At 35.3% G+C, this 15,654-nt stretch overlaps 1 long non-coding RNA gene across 1 annotated transcript in view; it reads right to left on the reverse strand.

Annotated features, from left to right (window-relative positions):
• Nucleotides 1-15,654, reverse strand: part of LOC141544714 (uncharacterized) — a 279,038-nt gene that overhangs the window by 23,643 nt on the left and 239,741 nt on the right. The gene's annotated exons all lie outside the window — the stretch shown is intronic.

The raw sequence follows: 15,654 nt of genomic DNA on the forward strand, positions 1-15,654 counted from the left end.
TTCGATTCACTTCACCCAGCATCAGTTCATGTAAGTCTCTCCAGGCCTCTCTGAAATCCTCCTGCTGATCATTTTTTTACAAAACAATAATATTTCGTAACATTCATATATCATAATTTATTCAGTCATTCTCCAACCGATGGCATACACTTTCCAGTTTCTTGCCACTACAAAAAGAGCTGCCACAAACATTTTTTACACATGTGCATCCCTTTCCCTCCTTTAAGATCTCTGAGATACAGAACCAGTACAGACACTGCTGGATTAAAGGGTATGCACAGTTTGATAGCCCTTTGTGCATAGTTCTAAATTGTTCTTCAGAATGGTTTGGTCACTTCACAATTCCACCAATAATGTATGAGTGTCCCAGTTTTCCCACAATCCCTCCAACATTTGTTATTGTCTTTTCCTGTATCTTAGCCATAGATTGCAAATTCTTTTGAGAAGTATTTCAATTTTACAAGGAGTCAATAAGGAGTTATAGAATAATAGACCTAGTGTTGGAAAGAGTCTTAATATATTTGTATGTATGTATGTATCTATGAAAAGAAGTATTTCATTTTTATCTTTGTCTTATATTTGGTATTTAAAGAATAAAAATGGAAGAGTAGATAGACAATTGTCATTGGTTTCAAGAAGACATGGGTTTAAGGTCTGCCTAAACATGTATTAACTGTGTGACTTTGGGCAAATCACTTAATCTTACTTTTCTCATCTGTAAAATGGAAACAATAAGAGGATCTGACTCACAGAATTGCTATAAGGATCAAATAAGAAAATAATTGTCAAGTGCTTACAGCAATATCTGACATATAGTAGATACTTAACAAATATTAGCTATTATTACTTTATTATTAGAGTTGTCATTTATTATCAAAATTAGCTACATTAACATTATATTATATCATGTTATTATATATAATATTATATACATAGTGTTACTTCATAATATATAGTATTACTTTACCATTAGAGAGTTGGCATTCATTATTAGAGTTATTACTATTATATTACATATATTATATAGTGTTACTTGATATCATATAGCATTATTTTATTACTAGAGAGTTGTTTTTCATTATTAGCTATTAATATTATATTTATTATATTACATATTATTTTATTATAATTTGTATTTATTAGTAAGTTGTCATTAAAAACAAAAAGAGCTGAATTTAAGTTCTACTTTTCCACATGTGTGACAAGTGTGACAAAGCCATAGAGATCTTTTCTTCCCCCCCTCAATCATTTCCCTATAGCTAAGAATTAAATAAATGTGGATATAGATAGATATGTTTCTACTCATTCATGCATGTATGTCGCTTATCTTCTTAATAATCAAGGCAACTCATAAGATTATAAATTGTAAAGAAAATGCTACTCAATTGTAGAAGTTTCAGACCAAGAATCATCTACATTGCTGAAAATACAGGTCCAGTTCAAAAAATGAAGTCTTTTCATTTACTTGTCTCAGTACAGCATGCAGACGGTAATAGCTTTGTGGGTAAAAATCCTTGGTTTTGTCTTTATATTCCAAACATCTGGCATAGCATAGATGTTTAAGAAATTCTTTTGAATGTGTGACCCTTACTGACTTGAATACTCAAAGAAAGTATATTCATTAGATCCCATATACATAAGCTCCAGGGAAACAAATGTCATTTGAGGTTTGTGATCATGCTAATTGTAGCTTATGGTGCCCATTTCATGGCACCATGAATATCCCAGGGACATGAAGTCATACTTTATATTGAAAAGTGGGCCAGGGCTATGGCGAGCAAGTCCTCCTTATCTTGGACAATGGCACACTCTTAAAAATGTTTGCAATTTGTTTTAAAATATTATTGAGCTTTTTTTAAACATACCATCTTAATTTTATATAAGTGTGAATATTTATATACATATATACAATATATTAATATATATATATACATATACATGTGAATATAAACCTACATATATGCATAAACCTATATGCATAGAGACATATCTATTTATATCTATATTTAATTTTTAGCTATAAAAATTATGGGGGAGAGAAAATGATGTATCTATAGTTTTATCTCTATGATCAATCAATCTATCATTCAGTCTACTCATCCATTCATCCATTTTTTTCTGTGCATCTATTCAACCATTTACTTATCTACCCTCTATCTGTTTAATCTATCTATCACAGCCCAAAGAAAGGATTTCAATCAGTCAATTAAGTTAACTTTTAAAAAAACATTTATTTATTTATTTATTTATTTATTTATTTGTTTATTTATTTTTACAAAAATTTTCTGCATAGATAATTTTTCAGCATTGACACTTGCAAAATCTTTTGTTCTATTTTTTCCCCTTCTTCCCTCTCCCCTTCTCCCAGATGGCAGGTTGACCAATACATGCTAAATATGTTTAGTATAAGTTAAGTTAACTTTTTTTAAATGCCCACTATTTGCAAGGCATTATGTTAAGTTTTGGAGACATAAAGACAGGCAAAAATCAAATCCTGCTCTCAAGGAGTGACCTATCTAATCTTGAGAGTCAAAGACAGACAGAGACTATCACAGGGAAACAAAGAGACACACAGAGAAAGACAGAGAGATAAAGATAAAGACAGAGAAACAGAAAGAGGCAAAAAGAAATTTTCCTCCTAGAGAGGCATTCCCTTATAGCTAAAAATGCAAAAAAAAAAAAAGGGGGGGGGGACATTTCAGTTAAACCAGCCAACTCACTAACAAAGTCAGACAATATTTGTAGGTTTTTTTACATCTGGAGTTCCTAACCTCTGCAAAGGAGGAAGGTAATTTCATTTTCTCATCTCCTCTTCAGAATTCAAGTTCAGTCATAATGATTACATGGTATTCACAGTTATGTTAATTTTTTGGCTCATCTTTCTACTCACATCACTGAAGTCAGTGGGTTTATTGTTTTCCTGATTCTTCTTACTTTATTTTGAATTGACTAGACTTTTATGATTGGAAATTTTTCATGAAAGGTGCTAATTATTAGAAGAGAGTTAGCTGGGGTGAAGTCCAATGGGCACTGAATTTTGATTTAAAGTCCCTAACCTAAAATTCCAGCTCGGTTCCCCTCACTTTATCTCCAGCATTCTCCATTTCTCCATCTCAGTCACTCAAAAAGCATTTACAAAATGCTTACTGTGTTCCAAGCATTGTGATAACTCTTTGAGATACTAAGAAAGACAAATTATCTTCAAGGTCTAGCTTCCATATGGAGGAAGGGGAGACTGGAACTTTGGAGATGAAGTGGAATGGCAGACATTCTTTGAGAAAGTTGAGAATGCTGAATAGGCAAAAGGGGAAGGTATTGCTGAGAGAGAGTGAGGCACAGAGTTGCATATGAGAAAATCATGAGATGAGAAGTAGATTTGCCTAAGGGTGAGAAAGGCATGGGAATAAGGGAGGTGAGATAAGGAAGGCCGCTCATTAAAAGATGATGGGGACCTTTTAAGAAGTGAGGAGATAGAAGATTGTTCATGAGACATCCCCTTTTAATGACTGTGGGAAGCAATGTATAGAGTGATGCTGAAAAGAAAGAAGCCAAGAAGGAGAATCTTATTCAAGAAGCAAATGACTATGTACTAGTTAACAAGGGACATTCAAGTGTGGATTAATGCTATTCAGATAGGGCTCTAAAATTATCTTTTGATAGACTTATTTTAATAGTATTTTACTTTCCCAAATACATAGCAAAGATAGTTTTCAACATTCACCTTTGCAAAACCTTGTGTTCCAAATCCCATATCTCTCAACACAGAAAACAATCTGATATTGGGTAAACATGTACAATTCTTCTAAACATATTTCCATATAAATTTTTTTTATAAAAAAGAAGAGCTAACATCAGTACTGAGTGATTTTTTTTTGTTCAGTAATTTTTCAGTCACGCCCAACTCTTGGTGACCCTATTTGGGGTTTTCTTGGAAACTGAAGTGGTTTGCCATTTCCTTCTCCAGGAAAATGAATTTTACTCCACAATAATAGCAGTGTTGAGCAAAAGGTAGATAATGGCATAGGAGGATGGATTGAAGGAACTGGATATGTATTCATAAAAAATTTGAATCAACTAGACTCTTATTATATCTAATAGTTGCATAATTTTTTCAAGAATGGCAGTCCAGAATAAAGAAGATTCAGTGTGGGGAGGAGTGCATTATAGCTGATTGCAGCTATTTTACAGGCTGCTATGGGAGGAGGTAGCAAGGAAATATGTTTAGGTCTAATGTATTTTTTTAATCCCTGACAATTAGAGTGATCCAAATGTGGAATGGGGTTACCTTGGGAGGCACTAGATGCTTCCTCATTAGAGGATTTAAAACAGATGCGGAAGGAATACATTTTTATTGTGGCATAAGCTAGTAATAGCTAACATTTATATAGAACTTTAAGATTTACAAATACCTTACCAATAATATTTGCAAGCACTTTACAAATATTATTTCATTTATCCTTATAAACAACCTTAGGAAATAAGTGCTAATATTAGCCACATTTTATTAAAAAAAAAAGAAAAGAAAAGAAAACTGAGGCAGGCAGATGATAAGTGACTTGAACAGACTGGTAAATGAACTAAAGATTTTCTACTACTGAATCACCTATCTGCCTTACTTCAAGTCCTCAAAGGACTTTTATAACTCTCAGTACTATAATTCTATAATTGTATATTTTTAAAGTAAATTTTTACTTTTATCATCAAAATAAAATTATTTATCCATTCTTGACAGAGAGATAGAGACACAAATACACACAAAGAGACAGAGGGACAGAGATAAGAGTCACAGAGAAGGACAGAAATGAGAGACAGACAAAAACAGAAAGAGATCTTTCCCTTAGATCGATATTCCCCTATAGTTAAAAATACAAAAGAAAAGGGGGGAGGGAAAACATTTCAATTAAAGTAGACAGTTCATAGTTCCAGATGCTGTAAATGTCAAGTGAAATAGTGTAGTATAATGAAGAGTGCTGGATTTGGAGAGGCCCCAGGTTCAAATACTGATTATGAACCCAAAGACATTGGAAGAAAGACCTGGGCCAGGATTTAACCCCTGTAAAGTGCAAACATCTCCCAGCTAGTTCTGCAGAAATATCATGGGGAGCCATGGGGCAAGCTGGGCTTCTCTGGAGCCTCAGCAAGAATCACAGAAACTTTTACCTTATGGAAAGCATGTGGAGTTGGGGACTGAGTCCAGGAAGACTGAAGGAACCTTAGCTGATTAGGAACACCAGGTCCCATTATGCTGCATGGAGATGTTCCTGGGTGAGAAAGAAGTAGCAGCCATGAGTACAGAGGGCACAGAGATGCTGTTTGCTATGAGAACATGCAAGAGGGAGGAGATCTTAGTTTGGGTTTCCTGGTCAGAGGAGAGAGCTGAAGTAAAGGCAGAAGCACCATCCTTCCACCTCATGATTAGAAGCTCTTACATAAATACTACTTAATTTTTTTAAATGAACTGGCAAAGAAAAAAGAACCCGACCATAGAAACCTAATATGGGAACAGGGAATTAATTAATGTAGAAATATAGAAAAACTCAAAAAATAATTTAAAAATACATTAAGAGACATTGAAGGAAAACTAAAAAAGTTAAACAAAAGCCATCCAAGAAAAATAACATTATGAAAAAAGTTAACCAAGTAGAAAAGAAGACACAGTCTCAAAGATGAAAATAACTCTTTGAAAATTAGAATTGGGCAAGGGGAAGCCAGTGAAGCTATGAGAAACCAAGACTAACAAAACAGATTATAAAGAATGAAAAAAAAAATAGAACAGAATATAAAATATCTTATAAGAAAAACAAAAGATGTGGAGAACAGATCAAGAAGAGAAAATATAAGAATAATTGGACTGCCTGAAAGTTGTGACCAAAAACAAAATCTTGACACAGTAACACAAGAAATAATCCATGAAGTGTAGAACATGAGGGGAAAGTAGAAATAGAAAAAATCTACCAATCACCATCTCAAAGTTATCTCCAAATCCTAGATCAAAGAGAAATTTTGCAAGAAATAAGTAAAAAAAAATTCAAATCTGCTGGAGCTACAATTAGATTTATACAGAATTTATCTGCAGCCACAATAAAAGTCTGCATGTCCTGAAATCATATAGATGACCTGTCTCATCTGTCTGTGGCTGAAAACATCATGTCCAACAAAATTATCCATAATTTTTTACATTATCTATCATTTTGAATGAGAAAAATGGACTTTCAATGACCTTGCAGATTTTCAGAATTTTCTGTAAACCAAACCTGAACTCAATAAAAAATTTAACATATAAGAGCCAATATCAAAGATCAGTTCCAAGGAACTCAACATGGACAAATTGTTTACGTTTTTTTTTACATGGGAAATGTCCACTATATGTTGAAAATTGACATCAGCAATGGGATAGCTCAAAAGAAATATTGGGGCTGGGTTAAGATCAAAATAGTAATTATGTTATGCAAATGTGGTGCAGAGGAAGAATGACAGACACAGAGACATTAGAGGGGGAAGGAGGGTTCTTAATTCTGAAAACCTACTTACATTGGGAATGGGTTAAATAGGCAACACTACATATATATATATATATATACACATATATATATATATACACATATACATGTATACATATACATATATATGCATATATATGTATATGTATACATGTATATGTGTATATATATGTAATTTAAAAAAAAACAAATACTGATTCTGCTACTTATTATGTCATTTAAGGGAAATCACTGCTCTTCTGTATACCTCAGTTTCCTCTTCTGTAAAATAAGAGGATTAAATCAGATGATCTCTTTTCAGTTGAAGGTCTATGATCCTAAGACTCAGCTGACAATGAAAATTTCTGCCCAAATTCATTAGAAGTAATAGTATTCTCATAGGAGCTTTTGAAGAGGAGGCAGAATTCAAATTCAGCTTTAAAAATGGGTATAATTTTGGCAAGCTTTAAGGCTGAGGGAATAGCATAAGCAAAAACAAGAAAACCTTCAAGAAACAGTGAATAGGGCAGTTTGGCTAAATCCAAGTCAAGAATTCATGCAGAAGATTCGTGAAGCAGGATGGAGTGGGCATTTAAAAATCAAGAGACTTCTGGTACCATTTCTACTACTATTTAGCCACATAGTCTAAAGTAGGTCACTTCTATTAGATAGTAAGCTCCTTGAAAACAGATTGGCTTTTTGCCTTCCAGTACCTGGCACATAATAGGGCTGTTTTTGCCTCTCTTTCTGTCTTCAGCACTTAGGACAGTGCTTGATACAAAGTAGGTGCTGCTTTTACCTTGCTTTATATTTTCAGCACTTAGGACAATGCTTAGCACTCAGCAGGTACTGTTTTATTTGTGTGTGTGTGTGTGTGTGTGTGTGTGTGTGTGTGTGTGTGTGTATGTGTGTGTATCTCCAGCACTTAAGACAATGCCTTACATAGAGTAGATGCTGCTTTTACCTATTTTTGTGTCCCCTGAATTTAGAATAGCATTTGGCATACAATAGGCGCTAATCTTGCCTTTCTTTGTATCCCCAGAAGTTAGGATTGTGCCTGTCACTGTGGGCCAATAGACACTTAATGAAATACTCATTGATCAATAACCAGTTCCTTTCCTTGAGCCTCTGTTCATCAGTCTCTAAGAAAAGATGGTGGGACTTGAAACTTTATAAAGACCTTTCTAGTTCAAAATGTCTATGAATAACGAATACAAAAATATAAGATTTGAAAAAAATTTTGAATCCAGCTTGAGTAAGGTCTCACATATTAGGATATGGAATTTGTTCTTCCTCTAGGCAAGAGAGAACAAAAGTGTCTTTTTTATTGAAAAATCAAAAATTGAGGATTTGTGGGAAATTTTGGTACAATATCAATTAGTTGTGAGATTCCAGTAGCTTAATTTGGAGGCTTGGTCAATCACACTAGTGTGAGGTGATAAGGATATGATTAGGAATCAACCAACAACTTAATATTTACTAAACACCTACTGTATGCCAGCCACCATGCTAAGAATGGTGCAGAAAACATGGAGAAAAGAGGTTGAATAAGATAAATACTTTGGGAAAAAATGGCAAGATGAGCTGAATGCACAATAACCATTCAATTTCCAGGTTTAAAATAATCACAAGCTTCAGACTTCAGTCATAGGTATTACAGGTGGGGCATAGTTTCGGAAATGGAAAGCATAGGATTACAAATTCAAGTATTGATTTCATGCACTCCTTCCAATGATTTTGTGTCCTTCAAGAGCCTGCATTTGAAAACCAATGATCTAGTCTAAATATTGTAATCTCCTCAACCAATAGAATCCAAAGTAGTAGAATGCAACTTCTACTGTCATATGCAAAGTATCCTTTCAAATATGATACGTTATTTTTTATTTTTTTATCCCTTCAATAATGGATACTTGGTTGTATTGACCTATCTACAGATCACAGAAGATAAATATTAATGTAGGTATAAAATGGTTCAATTGAGCATTCTTTCCACCATTCTTTATAATATATAATAAAAAGAGAATTTCTTTTTAAAAGGGAAAAAACATTGTGGAGAACAGTAAAGAAACAATACAATTGTTCTTATAGAAAGAGAAGGCAATAGCAAACTGGATAGAAAGTTTATTTCAGTTCTCAGGAAAATTCTAAAATTGGTCAGTAAAAGATAGTAAACATTTAGAAAGAACACAGTGGTCACTTAGAACTAACATGGGTTCATCACCCACAAGTCATGATTGAAGAAAATAATTTCATTTTGCAACAGGATTATTTGTCTAGTAGGAAGAGAAAATGGCACAGATACATATTTTTTCAACTAATATTTTACAAAATTCCTCATACTTTGCTTATGGACAAGATGGAAAAATAAGGGATAAATAATAAGTTGGGTAGGAAGGTTCAGAATGAGTTTAATGACCAACTCTAAAAGTCAGTAATTATTGGTCTGACATTAATTTGAAGGAAAGTCCCTGGTGGAGTGCTACAGACGTCTGTTATTGGCCCTGTTCTTATCATTACTTTTAACTTGGATGAAGATATGGACAGTACATGTATCAAAGATGAGATGAAGCTGAAGAGCATAATGAAAATGTTAGAGAACAGTATTGGGCCACCAAAAAAAGAGATATTAACAGATTATAATGGTGAGGTCACATAGGATGAGGATATTTGGTAGAGATAAATATGGCATCCAGGACTTCACTCCAAGGAACCAATTGTATAAATACATGAAGCGGAAAAGAATAGTGCTATACAACTGTTTATATTGTTTAAAAATTGAAGTTTCACCTGGCTGCAAGCTCAAGAGGGCTACCATGAGCATAGGATGCATCAAGAGAGGTAGAGTTTTCAGAACATAGAAGATGTTCATTCCAAAGTACTCTGCTAAGATCCCATTTAGAGCCTTGTATTCACTTCTAGGAAAAATATTTTTGGAAGGACATTATCAAGGAGAAAGGGACAAGAGAAAGCAAGAGTTTCGAGGAAAGTGGAGATTATAACATATAAGTAATGTTCTAAAGAACTGGGAATGGTAGTTTTTGGAGAAGAGATCATTTAGGTTTTATTTGTTTTTGAGTTTTTGTTTTGGTTTGTCTGTTTTGGGAGGAGGACTCATGGTATCTATCTTCAAGTATTTGAAGGACTGGGACATGGAAAAGGATTTGACTTTTTTTCTGCCTGATCTCAGGAGATGGAACTAGAAGAAATGAATAGAGCCAGTCAGTCAGTGGTCTGTTACCAAGCATTTGGTAAGCATTTACTATGCCAGGAATTGTATCAAGTACTGGAGATACCAAAAAAAAATGGGGGAGCAAATGGTTCCTTACTTTCAAGAACTTGAGATTCTAATGGGGAAAAGCTTCAGAGTCAACTTTTTTCTATACCTGATTATAATCAACGATGTGAATCTGGTGGCTAGTCAGAGAGAATCAAGAAATTAAAATGAGAGCTTCAATAACTAGGGTAGGAAAACCCCTAACTTTGCGCCATAATGCCCTGGTCAAACATACTAATCCATCATTTGTTTTCTCAACTCAGAATTCTATCTCCCTGAACAACCCAGCCTTATATGGAAACTCACAAACTACAGGAAGCTGGAACAACATTCAGGAAGTGAAAATTATATACCTTTTGACACAGTAATTCTACTACTGGGTCTGTATCACAAAATAATAATTTAAAAAGTGGGGGGGAAGGCCTATATGTGTAAAAAATATATTTAGTAACTCTTTCCATGAGGGCAAAATATTGGAAATTTAAGAGATGCCCACCGATTGAAGAATGGCTGAGCAAGCTGTGGAATATGAATGTAATGGAATGCTATTGTGCAATAAGAAATGATGAACCTGCAGATTTCAGAAAAATCTAGAAACACTTGCATAAACTGATATAAAATAAAAAGAGCAGAACCAGAAGAACAATATACAGTATCATTAACATTGTGTGATGATCAGCTGTGATTGACTCAGTTCTTCTCAGCAACACAATGATGCAAAACTAGTCAAAGGACTCACAAAAGAAAATGCTATCCATAATCAAATAAAGAACTGACAGATTGGGAAAACAGATTGAAACATTTTTTACTTTACTCTCTCACTTTTTCCTTTTGACTTGTTTCTTCTTTCACAATGGTGACTAATATGTTTTATATGATAATACATATATAAATTATATCAAACTACCTACCATCTTTGAAAGAGGGAAGGAGACTCCAGGAGAAAAATTTGGAACTCAAAATCTTATAAAAACAGATATTAAAAATCTTCTTGCTGTGTAACTGGAGATAGAAATAAAATACTATTTTAAAAAATGGAAATTCATCTTTCACCTTCTTGACATTTTTTTCCTTACTATAACACCCCATAATACTTAATACTTTGCAAAATCCTTCCACATTTATTATTTCATTTGACCTTCATGGCAATCTTCTAAGGTTCCAGGGGAAGGCATTATCCTCTCAAATGTATTGATGAGGAAACTCAGAGGGAACTCAGTTGAGTCTCAAGAAGGTTAATTAATTCATCCAAGATCACATAAGCTGCAAATGATAGAGACAGAATTCAAGCCTAGACATTGTGATAGCTAATATTTTGGTTTCTCATCACACTTGTCTCTCCATCCAGTGTAGTCCATCGACATTTTCTTTCTCCTCAGGAAAACATTCTTTTCTTTCAACCCCTCTCTGTTCCCTTTACACTCATACCTTCAATGCCTCTTAGTCATAGTGCCTCAGCACACAGAAGATATCTAATATTTGTTCAATTGACTTAGAGTGAATAAGACTCACATTTCTAACACTGTCTAGTGGAAACAGCAATTTCTCTAGTGTCATAAGGCCTGGGTTCAAATGGATCTCCATTTTCTTATCTGTAAAATGGGGAGATTAGATTAGATAGCCTCTGAGATCCAATCTAGTCTCAAATCTTTGATGCTATATACATTAAAGGGTTATTTGTCCTCCCTTCAGAATGACCTAAGATGAACTCTTCCAGGATTGATTTGGCACAGGGTCATTGCAGATTCCTGGAATAGAGATGGCCAAACCTGTAAGAAAAGTTGGCAGTCTTAGTTTTAATTCTTTACAATCCTCTTATCCAGACAAGCAGCTGTCTCAGATCCTAGGGCATATTCAAAGAACACAATATATGACTCTTCTCTGTCTAACACAATTTTTTGCCTTATATTGGAGATCAGGCATTTCTGGGGATTTTCTAAATATCTGAGTCAAATTTTCTATAGTATAGGGGATACACTGAGGATCCTTCCAGTCCTGACTTTCATATTTTTGACTCTAAAAATAAAAATTCAAAACAAATAAAAATTGATCAAAAATCTTAAAAAAATACTTTTGCAAGGATTAAAAAGTAGTCAAAATGATTTTTTTGGATCTGACTTGTAATCTCACTTGTATAGGGGGCTCTAGATGAGTAAAGTCCTTCTATTAATACAGATTATATTCCTTTTGCTCCTTGTTGTTTAAGAGAATTGTCTGAAGACACTGAGAATTTATAAGATCATCCAGCATCATATGGCTGCCATTTATCATAGGCAGGATCTTCTTGCCTCCAAAGCTGTGTCTCTTGTCTCCTCCACCAGCATGCTTCTCAATGAAATATTAAGTAAATTTAAAATATTCTTACTATAACTTCAGGTCAGAGATTTTTGTCTCTCTATAACTAAGACTAGGAATGGGTACCAGTAGGTTGACACAACCCTCTCTGGATTGGCTAGAGCTTCCTTTGAGGTTGTCTGAAGAATGTCAATTGGCTAGTGGTGTTTCTAGACATTTGTCACAAAGTAAAATGACTCTTTTTCCCTGTGGAAATTTGATGATGGGGTTTCAGTGTGAGAGAGGCGCCAGGAAGCTCTTTTTGTGGGATTCATGGACCAGCTGCTCCTTTGGCATCCATCCTCACTCCACACCCCGTGTTTGTTTTATACTTCATTTGGGGCCAGGAGAGTTGGCATTCCAGGTCTGTTTGCTAGATTTAAAGACAGGAGATAGCAACGGCAAGACATTTTTTCCCCTTTGAATCTGACTTTTTTTTTTGAAAGGGATAGGAAACCAAAGGAAAGAGAAGGCTGGAAATTCCAAGCTTCCATCTGCTCCTAGCACAACCTCTGAGGTCTCTTACAGTACCAGATCTATGATCCTGTGAATCACTTGAGAATTCACTCAAACTTCCTCTTCTGTGAGTGATGTGGCTCAGGGCTAGCCACTGTGAATCTCTAAAATAGAGGCAGCCATGCCTCCATTAGAGATTTAATCAGAGAGAATATCGTGATCTGGACCTGTCCTGATAGAAAAACAACAGAGGAATAGGATCATAGTATCAGGGAACGGACCTTAGATGTCATCAAGTCCAAGCCTCTCAAAGTTTTGGAAAGGAGAAACTGAGACCAGAGAGATTAAACACAGCTAGTAAGGGCTAAGGTTTGAACTGACTCCAGATCCAACTAGTACTCAATAACAGAAGGTCACAATAGAATGAACATTTCACTGTTGTTTATGTAGTCACAGTGCTTGACACATAACAGATAGTTAAAAAATAAGTGTTTCAATGATGAATTGATTGTTCCTGGCTATTGGAGAGGCAATAATGACTGCCTTATAATCCTGAATTTACTGCATGCTAATAGTACTTAGAAGTACTAAAAAGGCAGTTAGATGGCTCAGTGGATAGTCCTGGAATCAGAAAGAACCGAATTCAAATCCAGTCTCAAACACTCATTAGCTGCATGACCCTGGACAAGTTACTTAACCCTATTTGCCTTAGCTTCCTCATCTATAAAATGAGATCTATTTGCTGGATTGCAAGGCAGGAAATAAGAGAGGAAAATGGCAAACCACTCCAGTATCTTTGCCAAGAAAACCCCATATAAGGTCACAAATAGTCAGATATCACCGAAGAACAATACTTATAATCCAACAAAATCCAGCCTGTGCCTACCAAGAATAATTAGCTGCAATGGAAAGCGACTAAGTGGTGAATTGGAGTTTGTTCCTCCCCTACCTGCCTTTCTTCCCCACATCTCCATTTTATAGCCTCCCCAGTAACTATCCATACATGTATCCAGTGATCTTTGGTTTCTCCATTATCAGGCTGGCTTACTCTTCAGCTGAGTTACTGCTTCATGCTACTCACCACAGAACCAATTTGTAATTAAAAAAAAAAAAAAACTTGTCCATAAGTCTGCTTATTTATATACCTAAGAGGGAGCCCATATTTTCTCTTAATTCTTTCATAGGCTCATAGATTATTAAGAGAGTACTAGAAGAGACCTCAGAACTTATCTCCTTTGGACTTCATTTTATAGATGATGAAATTGAGCCCCAGAAGGTTATAATTTGCTAAAGGCAACATATATAATAAGTATCAGAGCCCAGATTTCAACCACTGACTTGCCCATCAGTGTTCTATCCAATGCCTCCTCAAAGAGCCACTGAATCTTCAGATCCATGTACAAAGAGCTTTGGAAATTCCCACAATGGCCAGCTGGACTAAGAGCAGTGACCTCCTTGAACTCTGCCTCAGAGATTTCCTGATTTTCTGAGCTTGTGGTGTGACTTAGAACAGAAGAAGTCTTAAACTCAAATTGTCACCAAAGCATTTCACACACACACACACACACACACACACACACACACACACACACACACACACACACTTTTTAGCATGTCAATATTGAATAAGATCAACCTCAGCCACATAAGACTCTTTGCCTCAGTTTCCTCATCTGTCAAATAAACTGATCTTTTTTTTCCCCTAAGGCAATTGCCCAGGGTCACACAGCCAAGAAGTATCTGAGAGCAGATTTGAACTCATGAAGATGTCTTCCTGACTCCAGGTCCTATGCCTAACTACCCTGTTGTTGCTGTTGTTGCTGCTGCTGCTGTTTGTCCTTGGGGAAAGCAAACATTTGATTTTTAACAAATCTCATTAGAAGTTATTCTTCTATTTCCTAAAGCTGGAAACAAAACTAACCTAACCTGGTGTGGGGAGGGAGAGGAGAGGACATCCAGGAAGATACAGACCAGAACCCCTGTATTCCCCTTTTAGGATATGTTGAAATATACACAGAAAAGAGGAAGGAAAAATCAGCCAAATGGAAGTGGAGTAATTTGGTTGGGAAAGACTGTGACTAAGAGACAGTTGCAATGGAAAGTATTTAAAAAGAAAAGCAAACCAGTTGGGTTATTTAATTTTGGCTCTCTCCCTCCACCCCTTTTTCAATATTTTGTTCTTCAGTTTAAACAAGAAAAAAATCACTGTGTAAATATCCATAGCTTTTTCTGGTGTTTCTTTCTACACAAAACTTTCCTCTAGGGAGTAGGAGTGGGACCTGACACTTCACCTCTGGGTCAGTGGCTGCCCTCCCTTTTCCTGCTGTATACCATAAACCAAAGCTATTACTGTCCTGTGGCTGTGACAGCCCAGGAGAAGTTCAAACTTAATTAATTTCCCAGGCCCTTGACTTTCAGGCATCCTCCCTTTCTCCCTGCTTCTTTCATTATGTGTGATACTAAAACCAAAAATCCTATCACTGAGGGGGGGAGGGTTAAATCCTACAAAGGCATTTTATAAGCTGTCTATAAATCCCCCCCCTTTTTTTAAACTTCAAAAAAAAAGTGGGGGGGGAGAAAGATTTTTGTCCTATGGTCTAGCAGCTATTTTACCAAATTTCCCTAATGAAAATTTTATTCCTAGCAAGCTTACATACTTACTTACAAGTATGTAAGAAATTGGTGCTATTTGGAGTGTTTCACTTGGTTGTTTGTTTGTTAATTTATTTTCAATTTGGCCTAGACCTTTTATTTCCCTGGCATAAAGAGCCACCTTTATAGTTTTAGAGACTTGTAGGAAGTGAAGAGAGGTTGTTAAATAATTTACCCCTGGCTAAAGACCTAGTTTATATCAAAGCCAATATTTGAACCCAGTTCTTATTGGGTCAGCCAGCTTGATATCCACTAGGCCACTCTGGGTTTTTTTTGTTTGTTTGTTTTTTTGTTTTTTTTCCTGGACTTGACTGCAGCTTACAATAAGAGAACTACTAAAGAACCCTGAGGACCAATAGGTTGACAAAATAGTTGCTGCTTCATGTTCCCACCAGTGAATCAGGAGACTTAACCTGGGATTTATGAACATATTTTAATACTTTGTTTTAATTTTTAAAT

The sequence above is a fragment of the Sminthopsis crassicaudata genome, chromosome 5 (genome assembly GCF_048593235.1).
Source record: "Sminthopsis crassicaudata isolate SCR6 chromosome 5, ASM4859323v1, whole genome shotgun sequence".
In the NCBI taxonomy this organism is placed as follows: Eukaryota; Metazoa; Chordata; class Mammalia; order Dasyuromorphia; family Dasyuridae; genus Sminthopsis; species Sminthopsis crassicaudata.